This window comes from Mastigoproctus giganteus, chromosome 9 (assembly GCF_048544385.1).
Source record: "Mastigoproctus giganteus isolate SK-2022 chromosome 9, ASM4854438v1, whole genome shotgun sequence".
Lineage (NCBI taxonomy): Eukaryota > Metazoa > Arthropoda > Arachnida > Uropygi > Thelyphonidae > Mastigoproctus > Mastigoproctus giganteus.
This window is the reverse complement of record NC_143583.1, coordinates 142,606,554-142,626,225: the sequence shown is the minus strand read 5'-3', so window position 1 is coordinate 142,626,225 and position 19,672 is coordinate 142,606,554. Positions and strand designations below refer to the sequence as shown.

General features: G+C 37.7%; 1 protein-coding gene across 1 annotated transcript in view; it reads left to right on the top strand.

Annotated features, from left to right (window-relative positions):
* The window catches only part of pod1 (coronin), a 588,411-nt gene that overhangs the window by 469,989 nt on the left and 98,750 nt on the right, over positions 1 to 19,672 (top strand). The gene's annotated exons all lie outside the window — the stretch shown is intronic.

Sequence of the window (19,672 nt, the reverse complement as noted above, 5' to 3'; positions counted from 1 at the left end):
GGAATAAAAAGTATAATTTAAAAATGAAAGTGCTTGCTTCCAAGTAACATTATTAGATATTACACATGCTTGAACAATGGTATTAGCTTAAAATTACCATGTACAGAATTGCATAATTGAAATATATGTTCTTTTATGAACTTTACATTGCACCATCATAACAAAAGTTTCCCTTTTTGCAATAAAAAAGATGGAGAAGCTAATTCTCTGAAACTATGGCTTCACTGTTAAATTCAGAAATTTTTTTAAAAGTCTGTGAATTTCTTTCTTCTGTGAATTTCTTATTTTTGTTAACTAAAATGTAGATACCAGCTGACTGTCTGTCAGCTGGTGTCTACATTGAAGTCTGGAAATTGGAATGCCAAAAACATATAGGATTCTTTTCTGTTACCTCAGTATTTCATCATAATGTGTGTGTGTGTGTGTGTGTGTGTGTGTGTGTGTGTGTGTGTGTGTGTGTGTGTAAGGAATTAACAGTGGCCTTCAGTAAAATATAAAGAAATACAAAGTAAAATTTAAGAAAACACATATACAAAGTTTTCCATGTATTGTAAAATCTGGAAAAGGTAACATGCTTACTTGTGTGACAGAAATTTTCAGTGACAGAGAATATGAAGTACTGGTCAATTCATCAAATTCTGATATTGTGAAGATATCAGAATTGGTGTCACTCAGATATAAGAGACTCAGAATTTGAATATGTGAGTACAATGTGTACAGAAAGGACAGACAAGATGGGAGTGGAGCAGGAGTTATGCTTTTAGTTAAGAAGGCTTCGTTAAGCACATAATATCTAAGGCACTGCATCCAGTTGACATGGATGCTCAGTTCAATGCTGTCACTTTGGTGGGACATAAGCAGTGGGAAAACAAAAATGAAAGCAGGAGTAGGCCTAATGACTGTGATGAATATAATAAACAACTATTCGTGTACAGTGGGCCAGTAAATCAGAATGTTTTATAATGGTGGACTTGAATTTTACAAATATTGAATGGAACTTGTAGATTGGTCGCTCACACAGTGGCCCCGGGCAGCAAGTGTTTCCATGGCCAAGCGATTCTCGTGTGATCGAAGAGCGTTTTTCTGTGACTAGGTTCTCCTTTGTTTTCTTCCTTACTTATTAAGTAGCTTTCTTTTTAAGTAGCTCTACTTTCTTAAAAGCACTTAAGAAGAGAGCCCAGAAGAAAAAGTGCCTTTTTCTTTAATTTAATTCATCTTACTAACTGTATTAACCTCCATGCTTGGCTGCAAAGTGGCACTGCTCCTGTCTCCCCATGGCGGGGCCGATAGCCTGGATCGTAAAGTTAAACCCCCAGGGCCAAAAGGAGCTATCATGAATACAAATAGTTATCCACCTTTAGAGCCTTTGAGCTCAAGACAAGAAATTTCTGATATCGACCATGATTCTAATCAACCAAAAAGGCTTCAAAGGGAAGCAAAGTGTCATAATGATATACCAAATTTCTTGTACATTCTCTATCCACCCAACCTGTAGGCAAGTTATCATCATTCTTGATACAAAAATGTTTTATAATCTATTGCAGGGTCACCAAAAATGGTGAAGCAACTACAATCTGAAGACTTTCTGATTGAAACAGCCCCTCAAAGCATTCTAAGTAGCTCTTAAACACAACATCATTTGGGGGGGGGGGGGGGGGGGCTGACAGTATCAGTTACTCTCCACAGAACCTTAATTGGTATATCAATTAAATTCATCAAAAGATGTGATCATTGAGAGACCTAATTACAGTCTCCGAAGAACTACTCCAAGAACTTAGTAGTCAAAAGGTAACAAATATGAAAAGAATTATGATTAAAAAAGATGGAAATCTAACTCCAACTAGAACCATCATTTTAACATTCAGTACTCCAGACTTACCATCTTCAATTAAAGCTGGCTATTTGAATTGTTGTATTAGATCATATATTCTGAATCCAGTTCGTTTCTTCAAATGCCAGAAATATGGTCATTGCCGGCAGGCATGTAGAGGTGACACCATCAGTTCATCTGCGAATCTAAGGAGCATACTCAAGCTGATTGCTCAGCAACAACCTCTGCATGTCCAAACTGCAAGGGAAGTCACCCTGCCTTTTCCAAAGCTTGTGAATTATGGATTACAGGGAAAAACATTCAAAAATAGAAAATAGAAAATAAAGTTACGTTTCCTTAGGCAGTAGATACATAGTTTCTGTTCACACTAGAAACTATGTATCTACTGGAGCACAAACAGATGTAACAATTCTGCCTAATACCTCTATGGCTAATTGACTTAAATCTACTCTTTCAAATTCAAAAAAAGAAAATCCTCAAAAGAAAACTAGCGAAGCTACAAATATGCCAGTCAGAATCCCTAGTGATACTCCATCAGTCCCATGTGATACAGAACAAACGAAATCTGACTCAGGTTCAAAACAAATGAAAACTAATGGGGAGCCCATTTTGGAACTCCATGCAAATGACACTATGTATTCTGTACGTCCTTATTTCCCAAAAAAAAATAAAATAAAGCAAGACAGACTGAAATGCTCCACTTCTAAAAAACAGTCAGACCAATTCACCACACTAAACTTAAATAATGTCTAATATCATACAATGGAACTGCAGAGGACTAAGAAACAATTCTGATGACCTAAAAGATTTATTAATTCAATACCATCCGATAGGAGTATGTCTACAGGAAACTTTCTTAACATCTCAAGCTTCACCAAAATTTACAAACTATACAATGTATAGAAAAGACAGGATCTCAGTCTCCTGCTCGCAGAGAGACTGAGATCCTGTCTCCTGAGATCAAAAATCTGCCTTTTTTGGTGACTTCAATGTCCACCATCCATTATGGGGGTTGCCTGCGATTGACACAAGAGGAAAATTAATCGAAACATTCATGATTAATAACAACCTAACTATACTAAACTCTGGATCTCCCACTTATATTCACCTAACTACAAGATCTACTTCTGTAATAGATTTGTCAATCTGCTCACCATGAATTCTTCCAAGCATGAGTCAGTGTTAAATGATCCTCTAAACAACGATCACTTTCCAATCCTTTGCTCATTACAAACACGGGTAACTGCAACTCTCAAGCACCAATCCACCTGGAAGTTCAAGAAGGCAAACTGGGAGGACTACTCCACCCAGGTCCAGTTAGACAGGATTTATGTTCAGCAACATCCAGTTGAAGATATAACTAACTATATTACCAATCAGATACTAACTTCAGCTAAAAACTCAATTCCGAAGTGACAATCTCACAATTGCTCCCACCATAACAACTGGTGGAATACAGATTGCTCTGATGCCAAGCGTGAGAAAAACCATGCTTGGAACAAATTCCATAAGTTTCCTACGGCCAGTAATCTAATTGAATACAAAAGACTTAAAGCCAAAGCAATGTAGATTAGGCAAAAAGCCAAACATGACTCCTGGATCTCATTTGCCTCAGCTATCACCAAAGACACTGACCCATGACTCGTGGAGAAGAATAAAAGTGCTAAATGGAAAATTCACTTGACCACCCTCTCCAATACTCTGTTGGAATGGGAAAGATCTATTTGCACCTAAGGAAATTGCCAATGTGCTAGCAGAATCATTCTCTACAATATCTGCCACACAGCTCTCCCACTTCCATGCAATCAACCGTTTAATTTAACAGAACTCAAGGAATCTTCAAATAAATCTTCAAATAGTGCTGCTGGCCCCAGATGACGTACAGTACATCATGCTAAAACAATTACTTGAAGAGGACTTACATATCCATCTGATCTTCTATAACTAGATCTTCTCAGAAAAATTCTTATCCACTTTCCTGGTGTCATTCTTTCATACTTGCCATACCAAAACGAAGCAGAGACCCTTCTTTGGTTAAAAATTATAGGCCAATATCTCTCACAAGCTGCAGAGGGAAAATTTTTGAAAGAATGGTACATACGAGGCTTACCTGGCTTCTTACCTCTTAGAAGCATCTTACCTCTTTTAACAGATCATCAGAATGGCTTTCATAAGAACAGATCCACTCTTGATGTCCTTATCAAAGCTGAATCAAATATTTGCAATGCCTTTGTTATGAAGCAGCATCTAGTCATGGTCAAGTTAGATATTGAAAAGGTGTTTGATACTACCTGGTGACATGGCATTATTATGGACCTTTATTGCTTAGGACTAAGGGGTCATCTCCCTCAGATAATTCAGAATTTCCTACGCCATCGCTCTTTTCAGATCCGCTATCAGAACGTACTGTCTACACCCTATATTCGGGAAGAAGGAGTACCACAGGGATCTATATTCATAGTTCACTACCATTAGCATTATAGCCACACTACTGTTAGCATGCAGTGTCTTCACTGCTGAACTTTATGCCATAAAGTTAGCACTTAGTAAGATTATTGAACTTTCCATCTCACCTGCAATAATTTACACTGATTCCCTCAGTGCTCTCTATGCCATAAGGAAGAATTTCTCCTCTTCTCATCGTACATTGAAACATATTCATTTCCAGCTATTCTGACATTCCCGGAATTGATAGTGCGGACTTCACCTCTAAACATCCTCAACCCACTCCTTCACAACATCCTCAGGTTCCTTACACTGACTATAAGCCTGTTATTTGCAAAGCATGTTATGACAACTGGTCACAGATCTGGAAAAGGAATACTAACAGCAAACTTTACCAGATAAAACAAGAAACAAAGCTGTGGCTCTCTGGCTTCTGACAAAACAGATGAGAGGAAGTGGTGTTGGCAAGTCTGAGAATTGGACATATGCATCATACCCATTTCTACCTGTTATTGTGAGAAAACCCACCCCAGTGCTCATCTTGTAACAGTCAGTTTACGGTCTACCATTTTCTGCTTGTTTGTCCTTTATATTCAACCATCTGGTCAAGCACTTTTCAATCAATTTCCAGGATTAACATATTACATGATTTATCTCATATCATAGGAAACCATTTAAATATTAAAGAACTTTTAATATACTTAAAATGTATTGGCCTATACAAGAGTATATAATTTAACAACTGTAAAGATATGGTCATGCAATTAAACAATGAATAGACATAATTTGGCCTCAGTGGCCCCTGTGTCTTTAAATCAAATAACAAAAACAACATTAGCTCGCACAGTAGCAAGATCTTGTGGATTTATTGAATGACTGTTTTCAATACTAGCATATTAGAGAAAGCAATACTCTTGATGTGATTATCAGTAACAACCCTTTGTGGATTAAGAATCTGCAGATAAAAGATACTCAAGGAGGCAGTGATCACAATGTATTAATGTGAGATTTACTTAAAGATGTCTCTGCTGTTAAGGGCAAAGGGAAGCATTTTTGTTTTAGTAAAGTAAAATGAGACGAACTGATGAAATTACCAACAGGAAATTCTAAATAGAAAGCATTCAGGGATAATTGTAGAAGCTACTAGACTTTTTATACCAACTGAGAGATACTGTTCAAGGGTTTAGGCCTAAATGGGTGTCAGATGAAATGTTGAGACTTGTGACAGAAAAAAAAATGCATATAAATTATCAGGTGATACAGAAGCCAATGGTAGATATAAACTGTGAGGGGCATTTTAAAAGTTAATGGCATGAGTATGAAGGATAGTGGTAGAGGTTTAAAAAAATTCTGTACTTAATGTATAACACTTCAAATAGTAACCCACCAAATTTCATGCAGTTTCAATAATGTCTGTTTTTAATTAAAAATCTTAAGATCAACAAGTTTTGTGAATCAGGAAAGATGGATAAAATCAGTCACCATGCAGTCGGCCAGTATTTGAAAATAAAGAGATTAGTGCCAAAGGCAGTTCATGAGGGTATAGTTACAACACTAGGAAGGATGCCCCTTCCTATTGCACAGTTAAGAAACTGGCAGCAGAATTTAAATGAGGGAGGGTGAGCCAGGAAGATGACCCATGCTTGTGAAAGACCTGCAATGCCCATCACTTGAAGTTGTTGACAGTGAGTGCATGATCTGGTGATAAGTGATCAATGAGTGAAAGTTCAGTACATTGTCAGCACCTTGGGTATCTCATCTGAACATGTGTACCACATAATAATAGAGGTTCTCACTGTGAAAAAGGTTCCAGCATGATGTGTCCCAAAGTTGTTGATCAAAAACACACAAGGGTTGTCAAGTTTGAGAGAACATTTTCATCAGTTTCAAGCAGATCCAGCAAATTTCCATTCACCTAAGTCTCATCCATGGTTTGTTGACCATGGATGAGACTTAGGTCCACCACTTTCAGCCAGAGACAAAAGGGCAAGCCAAACAGTGGAAGTACAGCTCTTCTTCCGCCTCCAAAGAAAGCCAAATTGACCCCTTCTGCTGGCAAGGTTCTGATATCTGTTTTTTTTTTTTTTTTTTGGTATGCTGATCTTTAGAAATGCCAGGCAGTCACAGAGGCATATTACACAGACCTTGAGGGCATTTGCATGAAAACATCAAGGACAAATGCCAAAGAAATCTCAGAAAAGAAGTCTCTTTCCATTAGGACAGTGCACCTGCTCACAAGTCTGTCCTTATCATGGCTGCACTGCATGAGTGCAGGTTTGAAATTTTGGACCATCCCCATATTCACCAGATCTAGGATTATTGGACTTTTGCATATTTCCTAATTTTAAAAAAATACCTGACTGGCATCCATTTTACCATCAATAGTGATGCCATTGCTGCAGTGGAGTCATTCCTGGATGCTCAAGGGAGAACTTTCTTTGCAGCTGTGATCAATGCATTGTAGCATCAGTGGAAAAGTGTATTGACTTCAAATCGACTATGTTGAAAAGTAAGGTGTTACCAGCTTCCTCAAATAAACCCTTCTTGAATGGGTTCAGCACGCTGAATTCTGATGGGATCCTTCCACTTGTTCAGATTACGAACCTAAGGGGGCATAAATTCAAATTAAGAAAAGACAGATGTAGATTAGATGTGTGGAAATTTGCCTTTAGCCAGCGGGTGGTTAATTGCTGGAACAAACTTCCATCTGTCGTTGTGGAAGTTGATAGGCTGAATAAATTTAAGGAGGAACTGGACAGGCATTTGGAGGGAATGGTGTGATTTTTTTTTTTTTTTTTTTTTTTTGGCTGATTGATGCTGCATAAGCTCATACATTTGCTTTCTTGCATCACATGCCACTACTACTACTCAGGCCACAAACTTTCCAAATGCTCCTTCTTAGTTGTTTACAAAGTCATGGAGAAGTTAGGCAAGCCAAAGCAGATTATGAGAATTCTCTGGCAAAGACTACAAAGATAAGCAGCAAATACTTCTTTACTCATGTAAACACAAGTATGTGGATGAATCAGAGGTATATTGGTAATCCTGCTCAGGTTGCTGAAAAACTGAATAGGTATTTTTCATCTACATTCATGCATGAGGATATTTTTAGGGAAATAATTGAGGAATATTTACCCATGATTATGAGATCATCTGTGGATTCAGGGAAGGTCCTTGTGGACTAGAGATATGCAAATGTATCCCCAATTCACAAAGGGAGGGATCATAGGGTGAAAAAGTGATTATAACCCTGTTAGCTTGACTTCTCTTCCATGTAAAATAATGGAGTCACTGGTTAAAGTAATGCATTACCAGACAGGAACATAAGTTAGACAGGAATGCAGCTATACCATTCGCAGCATGGATTTGTTAGGGGCAATCTTGTCCGACCAATTGATTGAAACTATACTCACTGAAAAAGGAACCCGATACAATCTAAGTAGTAGTAGTCGCATGTGATGCAAGAAAGCAAGTGTATGAGCTTATGCAGCATCATCCAAAAAAAAAAATAATAATAAAAAAAAATCACACCATTCCCTCCAAATGCCTGTCCAGTTCCTCCTTAAATTTGTTTAACCTATCAACTTCCACAACGACAGATGGAAGTTTGTTACAGCAATTAACCACCTGCTGGCTAAAGGCAAATTTCCACACATCTATTCTACATCTGTCTTTTCTTAATTTGAATTTATGTCCCCTTAGGTTCGTAATCTGAACAAGTGGAAGGATCCCATCAGAATTCAGCGTGCTCAACCCATTCAAGGCCTTATACACCTCAATCAGATCACCGCACAGGTGCCTAGTCTCCAGCCACTGCAATTTGCAGAACTTAAGCCTCTCTTGGTAAGAGGATCCCTTCATTCCTCTCACCAATCTTGTTGCCCTTCTCTGTACTCACTCAAGCAAATCTACATCCTTCCTAAAATGAGGCCTCCAGACCTGTATGCAGTACTCAAGGCATGGCCTGACCATTGCCTTATAGAGGGACAATCACCTCCTTTTCCCTGCTAGCAAAATTCCTATATATCATTGACAAAACCCCCATGACTTGCCCTGGCAGCCTCTCTGCATTGCTCAGAAAACTTCATATCTGACTGCACAATTACTCCCAGGCCTTTTTCATTTTCTACCACCTTAAGTGTAGTACCACACAGTTGGTATGTTTCTCTGGGGTTACTTCTACCCATATGCAGTACTTTGCATTTGTCACAGTTAAACGGACTCCACGTAGCCAGGTGGGCAGGAGCAGCAGTGCGTAGCACACGCTTCTTGATTAGACTGGGGTTCGAGTCCATGACCACCAAATACGGAGGATGCGGAAAGATCAGGGAATGACCACCGCATATCCCCGGATCAATATGGCTTTAGTTGCTAATGCTCCTAAAAACCAAATAACAACAACACCAAGGTTAAACTTCAGTTGCCACTTCTTAGCCCATCTGCCCAAATTATCTAGATCCTGTTGCAGTAGCACACTGCCATTACTGTCATTAACAACCCTGCCAACCTTTGTATCATCTGCAAACTTCGACACTAAGCCTTGATATACCTTCATCAATATCATTGATATATATACAAAACAACAGAGGACCCAACACCGAACCCTATGGGACTCCACTAATAACATTAGTCCACAAAGAGCAGCATCAATTAATTACCACCCTCTGTCTTCTCCCACTCAACCATCCTTTTATCCATTGTAGCAACTTATCCTTAATACCATTCTGCTCCAATTTATACAATAGTCTTCCATGCACAACAGTGTCAAAAGCTTTCCTGAAATCCAAATCTAAGATACCAAATTAATTTTTGCATCCAGTTCCTTTGTAACCACATCATAATATCCTATCAAATCTGTCAGACAAGATTTTCCCTTAACAAACCCATGCTGTGTCTGAATTATTGCTGCAGTCTTGTCTAGATGATCCTGCAATGCATCTTTAACCAGTGATTCCATTATTTTACCCGGAACAGAAGTTAAACTAACTGGTCTGTAATTATTTGTGTCACCCTTCGATCCCCCTTTGTGAATTGGGGATACATTTGCACATCTCCAGTCCATGGGGACCTCCCCTGAGTGCAAGGATGCTCTCATGATTATGGCTCTCATTCTCAAACCTTAATAACTCCTCATGTGTGAATGTAGATGCAAAATAGTCATTCAGTTTGTTTGCTATCTGAGCAGGATCATCAACAGTGGAACCATCAGTATCAAGTGAACCAATCAGATTCATCCCCTTCCTTTTAGAGTTTATATAAGTAAAGAAATCCTTGCTTCTTAGCATCTTTTGCCAAGGATTTCTTGTAATCTGCCTTCGCCTGCCTAACCTCCTTTGTGACCAATACGGTCGATCTGCCAACCCGCACTGGACCAGTGTGGCAGATTATGGTCCATTTCCCTCAGCATGAATTGTTGAGGAGGCTTCCATCCTGCAGTGGGTTGATAATGGCTGCACTTTACCTTTTTTTTTTTTTACAGACTAGCTTATATCTGCCATAGGCTTCTGAGTCGCTTGATAATTTATATGCATCCCATGCATTTTTCTTCTCTGTCACAAGTCTCATTAGTTCATTTGATAACCATTTAGGCCTAAACCTTGAACAATATTTCCTAATAGGTATGAAACTTTTAGTAGCATCCACGATTAATTCCTTGAATGCTTTCCACTTAGAATTTATTGTTGGTAACATCGTCAGTTGATCGCACTGTACAGAATTTTAAAAACTGTCTGAGACCACTGTACTCACCTTTACGGAAGCAAAAACCCTTTCCTTTAATATACAAGTATATGATGAAATACTAAAATGTGACTCTATGATGTAAAAATTAATTTCGACGTCATATAGTTATTATGACTATATAATGATGACTGTATAAATGAGTGTTGGGTGTTTCAGTACGACCCAGATACAAAGAATCAGACCATGTAGTGGACTTCAAAATTGTCACCAAAGGCCCAAAACGTTTGTTTACAAAAGTCTAGGATCAAGATGACTTGATAATTTTTTTTAACAAACAGGGTGTGATTCACAAGGAATTTTCGTCTGAAGGAGAGAGAGTTAATGTTGCATTCTACATACAGTTGCTTCAAAACCTACTGAAGCACATTTCCCAGGGAGGTCATAATTTTGAGATAAAGGTAGCTAGTTCTTGTTGCACAACATTGGAAACTACAAAAACACTGAAAGATATGGAAGAATAAAAAGAAGTACTTAATGCTGAAAAACATATGATTTCAACATCTTGGTCAAGGCTCGACCATCAAAATCATAGAAAATACAACAAGGGCAGGACCTCTGTTCCTGAATGAAATATACGTAAGCACATGTCAGTATCGGCAAAGCAATTTCTTAGTGGAGACAGGAGTTAGGCCTAATGGTAGAGATAAGCATGGGAGAGACATACATATATTTCAAGGCTAACCCAGCAGAGGTGGAAAGCAGAGAGGAAAGTTAAAATAAAAAAGTAAGTGGAAATCAAATATAACTTACTGAATCTGAAGTGGTATGTAGTCAGGGGAAACTGTCAGGACTGTAGATGTATGAAGCCTAAAGAGTTAGCCAAAAGAGATATAATAGTTGTTCGAGTATATTTATAGTTGCCATATACCATGACTGCTCCATGTGTCTAAATTCAGTAAAATTAAATAAAATTACGAAGAATATATGTTTTGATAACACAAAATTAAACATATGAAGTACGATGTCCTAGAATTGAAAGAAATAATAGACTTACAAAAGTCTATTATTTCTTGTTTTAGTAAGTATATTATTTCTTTCTATCCTAGGATGTTCTACTTCATATGTAATGATACAACTTTGTGAAAGTGATAAAGCCTGAGAAATCTATAGGTAAAAATAAATCCAAAGAAGAAAAATTAGCATTAGCATAGTAGAGGCATATGATGTAAGAAAGCAAGCTTATGCAGCACCAGCCAAAAAAAAAAAACACTCCCATTTCACCCCTCTGTTTGTTCCTGTCCAGCTCAGCCTTAAATTTATTTAGGCTATCAACTTCCACAACAAAAGATGGAAGTCTGTTTCACCAATCAACTACCCGCTGGCTAAAGTCAAACTTCCACACATCTATCCTACAACTGTCTTTCCTCAATTTGAATTTATGCCCTCTCATATTTCCGAGCAAGAGGAAGAATCCCATCAGCATTGAGCATTGATTGAGCACTGAGTGCCTAGTCTCCAGACACTGTAATCTGCAAAACTTAAGCCTTTCTTCGTAAGAGCAACCCTTTGTTCCATTCACTAATCTTGTTGCCCTTCTCTGTACTCGTTCTAACAGCCCTACATTCTTCTTAAAATGAGGTCTCCAGACCTGTATACAGTACTCAAGGTGTGGCCTGACCATTGCCTTATACAAGTGGATAATCACCTCCTTATCCCTGCTAGAAAAATTCCTGTATATCATTGACAAGACACCATGAGCTACTCTTGCAGACTGTCTGCACTGCTCAGAAAACTTCATATCTGACTGCACAATTACCTCACGTCCTTTTCATTCTCTACCACTGTCAGAGTAGTACCACAGAGTTGATATGTCACTGTGGGGTTACTACTTCTCATATGTAGGATTTTACATTTGTCATTGTTAAACTTCATTTGCCAAAAAATTGCCAAAAAAAATTGATTAGTTCAGGAAACACTTTTTGTGATGAACTGAAGACGACAACTGAAGAGCAAGATAAACACCGACAAGGACAAAATTGAGTATATCGAGTTATGCAAAGCCTTTAGAAAGAGACTCAGAGAGGACATAAGGTTTAACACAAGAAAAGTATAACAAACATTAAGGGAAAACAAAGGACTTAAATCAACAGTCATGGGCAGTAATATAGAAAGACAAATCATACTGAATCTGAAGAATAGTGATGGTGCACTTATAACTAGCAGAGAAGGCATAATTCAAATAACAGAATAATACTAAAAAGCATGATGTCAGCTGTCGGGAAGATGGATTACAAATTTGGAACACACACAGCATACCCGATATCCTTCTTGATAAGGTAGAACAGGCATTGAAGAAAATAAAGAATCACAAAAGCCCCAGGTGAAGACGAAGTTACTGTAGAGTTGTTAAAATTGGGAAGAGACATGACACAAAATCTGGCAAGACTTTTCACAATATACATTAGGAAAGGCATGACTCCCTAAGGAGTGGAATAATGCAATCGTAATTTTGCTGAATAAGAAAGGAGACAAATCAGAAATTGGAAATTGTAGGCCAATTTGTTTGGCCTATAAGTCCCACATCTACAAGTTGTTCAAAAGGATCATCACTAACAGATTAGAAATAATACTTGATGAGAATCAACCGAAAGAGCAAGCTGGCTTTAGGACAGGATTCTCAACTATAGATCAATGGATCATCTTCATGTAATATCACAGCTGATGGAGAAAGCAAATGAATATAAAACACCATTATGCCTGGCATTCGTGAATTATGAAAAGGCATTTGACTCCATACAGCATAAGGCAACGTTTTGGGCACTGGAAAGACAAGGCATAGAAACTCCATACATTATGATTTTTAAGAAAATATATGAGAATGTTACCTCCTTTATTAGACTAGACAAAGACAGTAGCAAATTTCAAATTGAGAAAGGAGTTTGACAAGGAGACACAATATTTCCAAAGTTGTTTACTGCTCCCCTTGAGGAAGCTTTCAGATGATCTTTGCTGCTATAATCAATGCATTGTATCATCGGAACTGAAACTGGTCGCAGAAAGGAGTCAATGTGAGCGGAGGATACCTAGAGAAAAATTTTAATCAGTTATCCAGAGTCAGTAAGAATTTTGGACTAAAGATGAATATGGTTAAAACAAAAGTAATGACGAACAAGTATGCCACAGAAAGGGATATAATCATTCATGGAGTAGAAATTAAAAAGGTAGATTCATATACTTATCTTGGACAAGCCATTAGTTGTAACAATGATAAATGGCTGGAAGTCAAGAGAAGAATAAATTTCAGATGGATAGCATTCAGGAAATGTAGTCACATACTTAGGAGCAATATCCCAATTTTTTTGAAATGAAAAATAATGAACCAATGTATACTCTCCACCATGATTTATGTAAGTGAAACTTGGGCACTCACCAAAAGAATGAAAGAGAAATTGAAAACTACACAGTGAAGAATGGAACAAATTATATTAGGAATCAGACTGTTATATAAGAAGAGAAACACATGGATTAGGCAGCAAACACAAGCAAAAGACATTCTTATCAAAACTAAAGAACTGAAATGGACTTAGGCAGGATACATAGCACGAAGACATGATGACAATAACAGAATGATACCCAAGAGGAGCTAAAAGAAAACCTGGAAGACAACAATGGAGATGGATAGATGAAATTCAAGGGTTCTTTGGTAATAAATGGGTAATATTTATTAATATTACCCATTTATTATAAATGGGAAATGGGTTCATTTATTACCCACTTACATATTATGCTGTCTATGTGTGTATATATATATATATATATAGAAGCATAATATGTAAGTAGATGAAAGATATAGAGATAAGAGAAGGAAGTATATATGAAGGAGAGAAATTAATACATAGAAATAAGCAATACATAGAAATAATATAAAACTAGGGGCTTGTCCCTTGCTCGCCAACCACCGTGCACACTTTTCTACGTAATATGTAGAGGTATGATGGAGTAAGTCAAATATTTTCTATGTAAAAGACACACCTGTCGAAATGCACTGATAGAGATCTAATCAGGAAATGACCTATTTAATTATTTGCCCGTGCATTTGTAGTGTCCAGCATTCTCGAGGTCGAATAAATATCACTATGTAATTATTTACCTGTGTTTACAAAGGTCACTTAGGAAAATGCCTGGTAAAAATTCAGATTTTGGGTACCACTCCATACTTCGACTAAAAGTCAGGAAGAAGGCAGTGATTGGCAGGCGCTACTCACTGTTTACACCCACCCCATTTCCTCCTGGATTAACATGCCTAAGGTGGTGTTTAACCCCCCCCCCCACATACTACTGTTTTAAAATCAGGAACTCATTTGCTGATTTTAAAACAGCGAGATTGGGGAGGATAAACACCCTATCTGAGCTAAGCACCCCGTCCTCAACGACACAAAACAATCAGAAAACACATTCACAGTAATCGCTCTGTTTTACTACCACCCACTGCGCAGAGACAAGTGGTACCCAAATAATAGGTTTTAGCCAAAGGCCTTTTGCTTCAGGTTCCATAATGCATGAGGAATATTGTTGCATCCGAAAGAGCAGGGCTAAAATATTTACAAACTATACAAATATTTAAAATACATTCGAACTCGTTATAATGAGCACGAAAATAATGAGATCATGGCTGTAACGAGCAAAAAGCCATAATGATTTTAATTTATGCGTATTCCCATACAATCACTCACTGTTATAACGAGCGTCTACACGGATGTACCATACAGATTTTGGCAACTATGCAAACATTCTTAATTGCTCCTGGTTGAAAAAACCCAATTCTTGGAATTGACAAAAATGAAAAGGGCAACTTAGCTTCTATGACCACCCACATTGCATTGGATTAGCAGCCGGTTTATGACCTTGTCCTTTCGGGGATGGGGCCTATATATAGTGCATTGGCATTCTGCTTGTCGCATTACCCTGTTTACAGATTGTCTTGTATTCACTGAACCATAAATATGAAACCGTCATTAGAAGCAGTAAAATACATGTCCTCCACATGATGCCCAATATATTACTGAGATTACATATAAAAATTAATACAAAATGCCAGTAGTATGGCAAAACCGTAGAGCAAAATTTAACATAAACCTAAAAATTAATCATAATAGGGAGGGAATAGAATGGGTAACAAGACAGAAACTGTAGCCGTAAGCCTCCAAATAATTTAGAATATAATTTCAATCCAATTCAGATAAATCCATTTTAAAATATAAAACCAATTGTATAACAATTTAGCTGCACCCCCTAGTAAGGTACCAGTTCCGAGAAATGTGAAATATCACCAAAAGAGACTAATCAATCTAATAAAACAAAATAAAATAGACTGACCATTATGCCCCATATCGACAGAGGACCACGAGGCCAGTAATGGTCATGGAATTGCTGCATTTCAATCGCTAGACAAATTGTCACATAAGTGAACCAATCGAAGGACCTATCCACCTCTCCTTCCCCCGATCGAGCCACAAGTTATATATTTGGGCTTTGTGCTCCGGCGCATAATCCTGCTGGAAGAAGGCCGCCTCTGTAGCCAGGTGGGAAGGAGCAGTAGTGCGTATCACATGCTTCTTGATTAGACCGGGGTTCGAGTCCATCACCACCAAATACGGAAGATGCGGAAAGGTCAGGGAATGACCACCGCATATCCCGGAGCAATATGGCCTTAGTTGCTAATGCTCCTAAAAACCAAAAAACAACAACAACAACCTGCTGGAAGTAACCATCTGACTGAGGATAAACTGTCAACGTGAACGGATGCACTTCGTCAGCAATGATGTTTAGGTATGATGTGGCATTCAGACATGAATCTATGGTTATCGATGGACTCAAGAAAACATTCCCCACACCATAACCTTGCACAGTAGTTGTCAGACATGACGGGTCCATGGATTCATGTTGTTTTCACCAAATTCTGACCCTTCCATCAACACGATGCACTAGGAACTTCAACTCATCACACCAAGCAACTGTTTTTCAATCCTCGATAGTCCAGTGCTGGTGGTGCTGTGCCCACAGGAGGCATGCTCTCTTTTTCTTCATTGATAACAAAGGTATGCGATGTAGTTGTCGGCCGTTGTAGCCCATTCACGACAAAGTGCAACTAGTGGTCCATTGCGATATTTTGTTTTGTGCACCAAGGTTGTATTCTGACATGATGTGCTACATTGTGGCCTCCCTGTTTGCTTGCACAATTCTGACCTCTCTCATCAACAAGTGATTTTCTTCCACAGGAATGCCATTGAGAGAATGTTTTCTGTTCATTGCACCATTCTCGATACACCCTTGAAACTGTGGTGTGTGAAAAGTTCAGGAGAACTGCCATTTCAGAGATGTTTTGTCCAGCACATCTTGCACCTACTACCATGCCATGTTCGAAGTCTGTTAGATCACTCCTTTTCCCCATTCTTGCTACGGTTTGTACGCTTAACTGATACTAGAAAGGTTATTCTGCTGCATTAATACTACAACTGTGGTCAAGTGACTTGCAGCGTTGTGGGACAAACCATTTGTGTGCACAGCAGAGGTGTGCCTAATAAAGTGGCAGCACAGTGTATATATATATATATATGTGCAAATGTACTTAATAAAAAAAAACAGGGGGGGAAAACAAATCAAAGTAATTAGAGCTTGAGGATAGGAAGGGGAGATCTGGTTTCTAAGATGGGTTTGATTAGTTGAAATGAAATATTGAGCTGGTTGATGATAATTACTGATACTGAGTAGGCATAAATTCAAACTGTGGAAAGACAGTTATAGAATAGATATGCAGAAATTTTCCTCTAGCAGCAGGTTGATGGCTAAAGGCAAATTAGATTGCTGGAACAAACTTCCATCTGTCGTTGTGGAAGTTGATAGCTTAAATAAATTCAAGGAGGAACTGCACAAACATTTTGAGGGAATAGATGTGTGATATGGGTTTCTTTTCTTTTTTTTTTTTTTTTTTGCCTGATGCTACATAAGCTTGCTTTCTTGCATCACTTGCATCTTCTACTACTACATTACTCTGGTTTTCAATTTGTGAAAATGTAACATTTGTGTCTTAGAGAGCATCATGATTCCCATTGCATGCTTTGTCTCTTTGTTGAACATATTTTAAACATCCTACAGCTTATCACCTGTTATGATTGAATTGAGCAAGGAGGGATCACCATAGATGGCTTGAATAAGCTCTTAATATTGAGTCTAGCTGCTTTTGCTCATCAATCATACAAACTTGGCAGAGATCTTATGCCTGCACAAATAGATGATCTACTGTTGTGAAGTTGTTCTTCCATCATTCAGAAAGTTCCAGGGATCTCTAAGGTGGTGAAAGTAAGAATATGATCAAATCATAAGACCAAAGAAGTGAATAAGTTCTGCAGACATTAGGGATATTCCATAGCTAGATTATGATGTTTAACTTGACTAGCAAAGGCATAGTTCAGAATTAAGAATGTTAGTAAAAAAAACTATGATTCCCATTGCATGCTTTGTCTCTTTGTTCAACATATTTTAAACATCCTACAGCTTATCACCTGTTATGATTGAATTGAGCAAGGAGGGATCACCATAGATGGCTTGAATAAGCTCTTAATATTGAGTCTAGCTGCTTTTGCTCATCAATCATACAAACTTGGCAGAGATCTTATGTCTGCACAAATTGTTGATATACTGTTGTGAAGTTGTTCTTCCATCATTCAGAAAGTTCCAGGAATCTCTAAGGTGGTGAAAGTAAGAATGTGATCAAATCATAAGACCAAAGAAGGGAATAAGTTCTGCAGACATTAGGGATATTCCATAGCTGGATTATGATGTTTAACTTGACTAGCAAAGGCATAGTTCAGAATTAAGAATGTTAGTAAAAAAAAAAAAAAAAAAAAGCCTGTAAAGTGTATAAAAAGACAGAACTTCAATTGAAATTTGTTTGAACAGTAATTCTTGTTTGAGAGAGGATTATAGGCTTTATTTTTGTAGAGAATGTGAAGTGTTTTTTTTTTTTTTTTTTTTTTTTAAACTAAGAAAATATACTGTCTTTCTTAGAACTATAGAACTCTGTGTAGTAAAAAACATAAGTGAAAAGTTGAGGCATGTGCTTCTAGAACCCTCTTCCACAACCATGTTTATGAAAAGGTCCTTTCTTGCCAATGAATATGTTATTTGTTACATCCACCCTCCCTGAAACCAACATTTTAGTCAGTTATTGATTTTTACAGTACATCAGCAACTTCGGCCAAATTTCACCAGTGTGTTGTTTTTGTAGAAGTACGCCTTCATGAACTTATTTGTATTTTGTGCAGATTTAAAAACCTGGAATAACTGAAGAGAGAACTCGTACTCTCTATCTGAGACTGGCTAATTGCATCTAACCTTTAAAAATCTTTGCAGTCTTTGGAAAGCGGCAGATTTAAACCCAGACCTCTTTGAGTCGGAGTACAGCTTTTTACCAATACTATTCAATGAAGGTAGGACTGCTAGTTATTTATTAGGAATGTATTGATTTGTGAGACCTGTCGCTGTAGGAGCAGATGAAAATACTCCTTAGGTATATTCTCATATGCTGCTTCGCTGAAAGGTTGCTACCCTCTGATAGTTGATACCCTTTACCAGTCATCATTGAAACTGCGGAGGTGATATGGAGGTCATGTGCAGCTAGTGCATGACTAACCAGAATAAGAAAATGCCTTGCCAGCAGATTGAGCCTTATTTTCACCACCTTCCCCTCACCACTACCATTTTGGCTGCCATGCAGTTCTGACCTTACATTACGTAACCTTGCCTTGTGAAGGATTTGTTAAGGATAAAATTGCTACACATAGTAACACTAATGAAAGGGTTATGTATCACTGTGGAAACTGCCTTGAAGCGTGTTAAACTCCATATTCTGCAAAGGATTTGGCATCTCATTCAGTTAATGAGTTAGAGGCCACAATGTCCACATGTATTGCTTAATATATTTCTATGTTATGCAAACAAATCTGTGTACAGTTGCAAGTCTGTGTGAATTATGTAAAACTGGTAAATTAAAGAATAGAAGATATAAGAACATCTGTATAGATAACTGTTTTAATAAATGAAAACACAGTATATATACATTAGGTTGTTGTCAAGTGCTGTGTGCCCACTCTGTCAACCTAAATTAACAATGATCAGTAGAGTGGCAGAAGAGAAATTCAAATATGAGATCAATCACTTGGCTGTGGCTGGCCAGTGATCACTAAGATGAAATGCAATATATATATATATATAAATTGAATTGGCAGTACTGTACTTTATGAACAACTGAGATGGGATCTGAATGATATCACATAGAGGTAAGAATCAGTGAATAGAGGAAGCACTCTCAGTTGTCAGCTAAGGAAATGATATGGAGGTCATGTGCAGTTTTTTTGAGCTTGGGTTGTTTATTATAGTATTATAAAACTGATTCTGATACAGCAAAACTTGTATCCATGTGCAGGTGCCTATTCTGACATATCAACTGAAAGGTATCAATAATTATTTTAATCTGACATTTCATGGATTCCACTACTGTTAACACTTCTTCAGAGATGACACATACAGATATATATTTATATATATATACATGTTTTTAAATACACATACATATTAAAATTAGCAATGACATACAAACAAATGGTGTCTCCGTAGCCAGGTGGGAAGGAGCAGCAGGGCGTTGCACACGCTTCT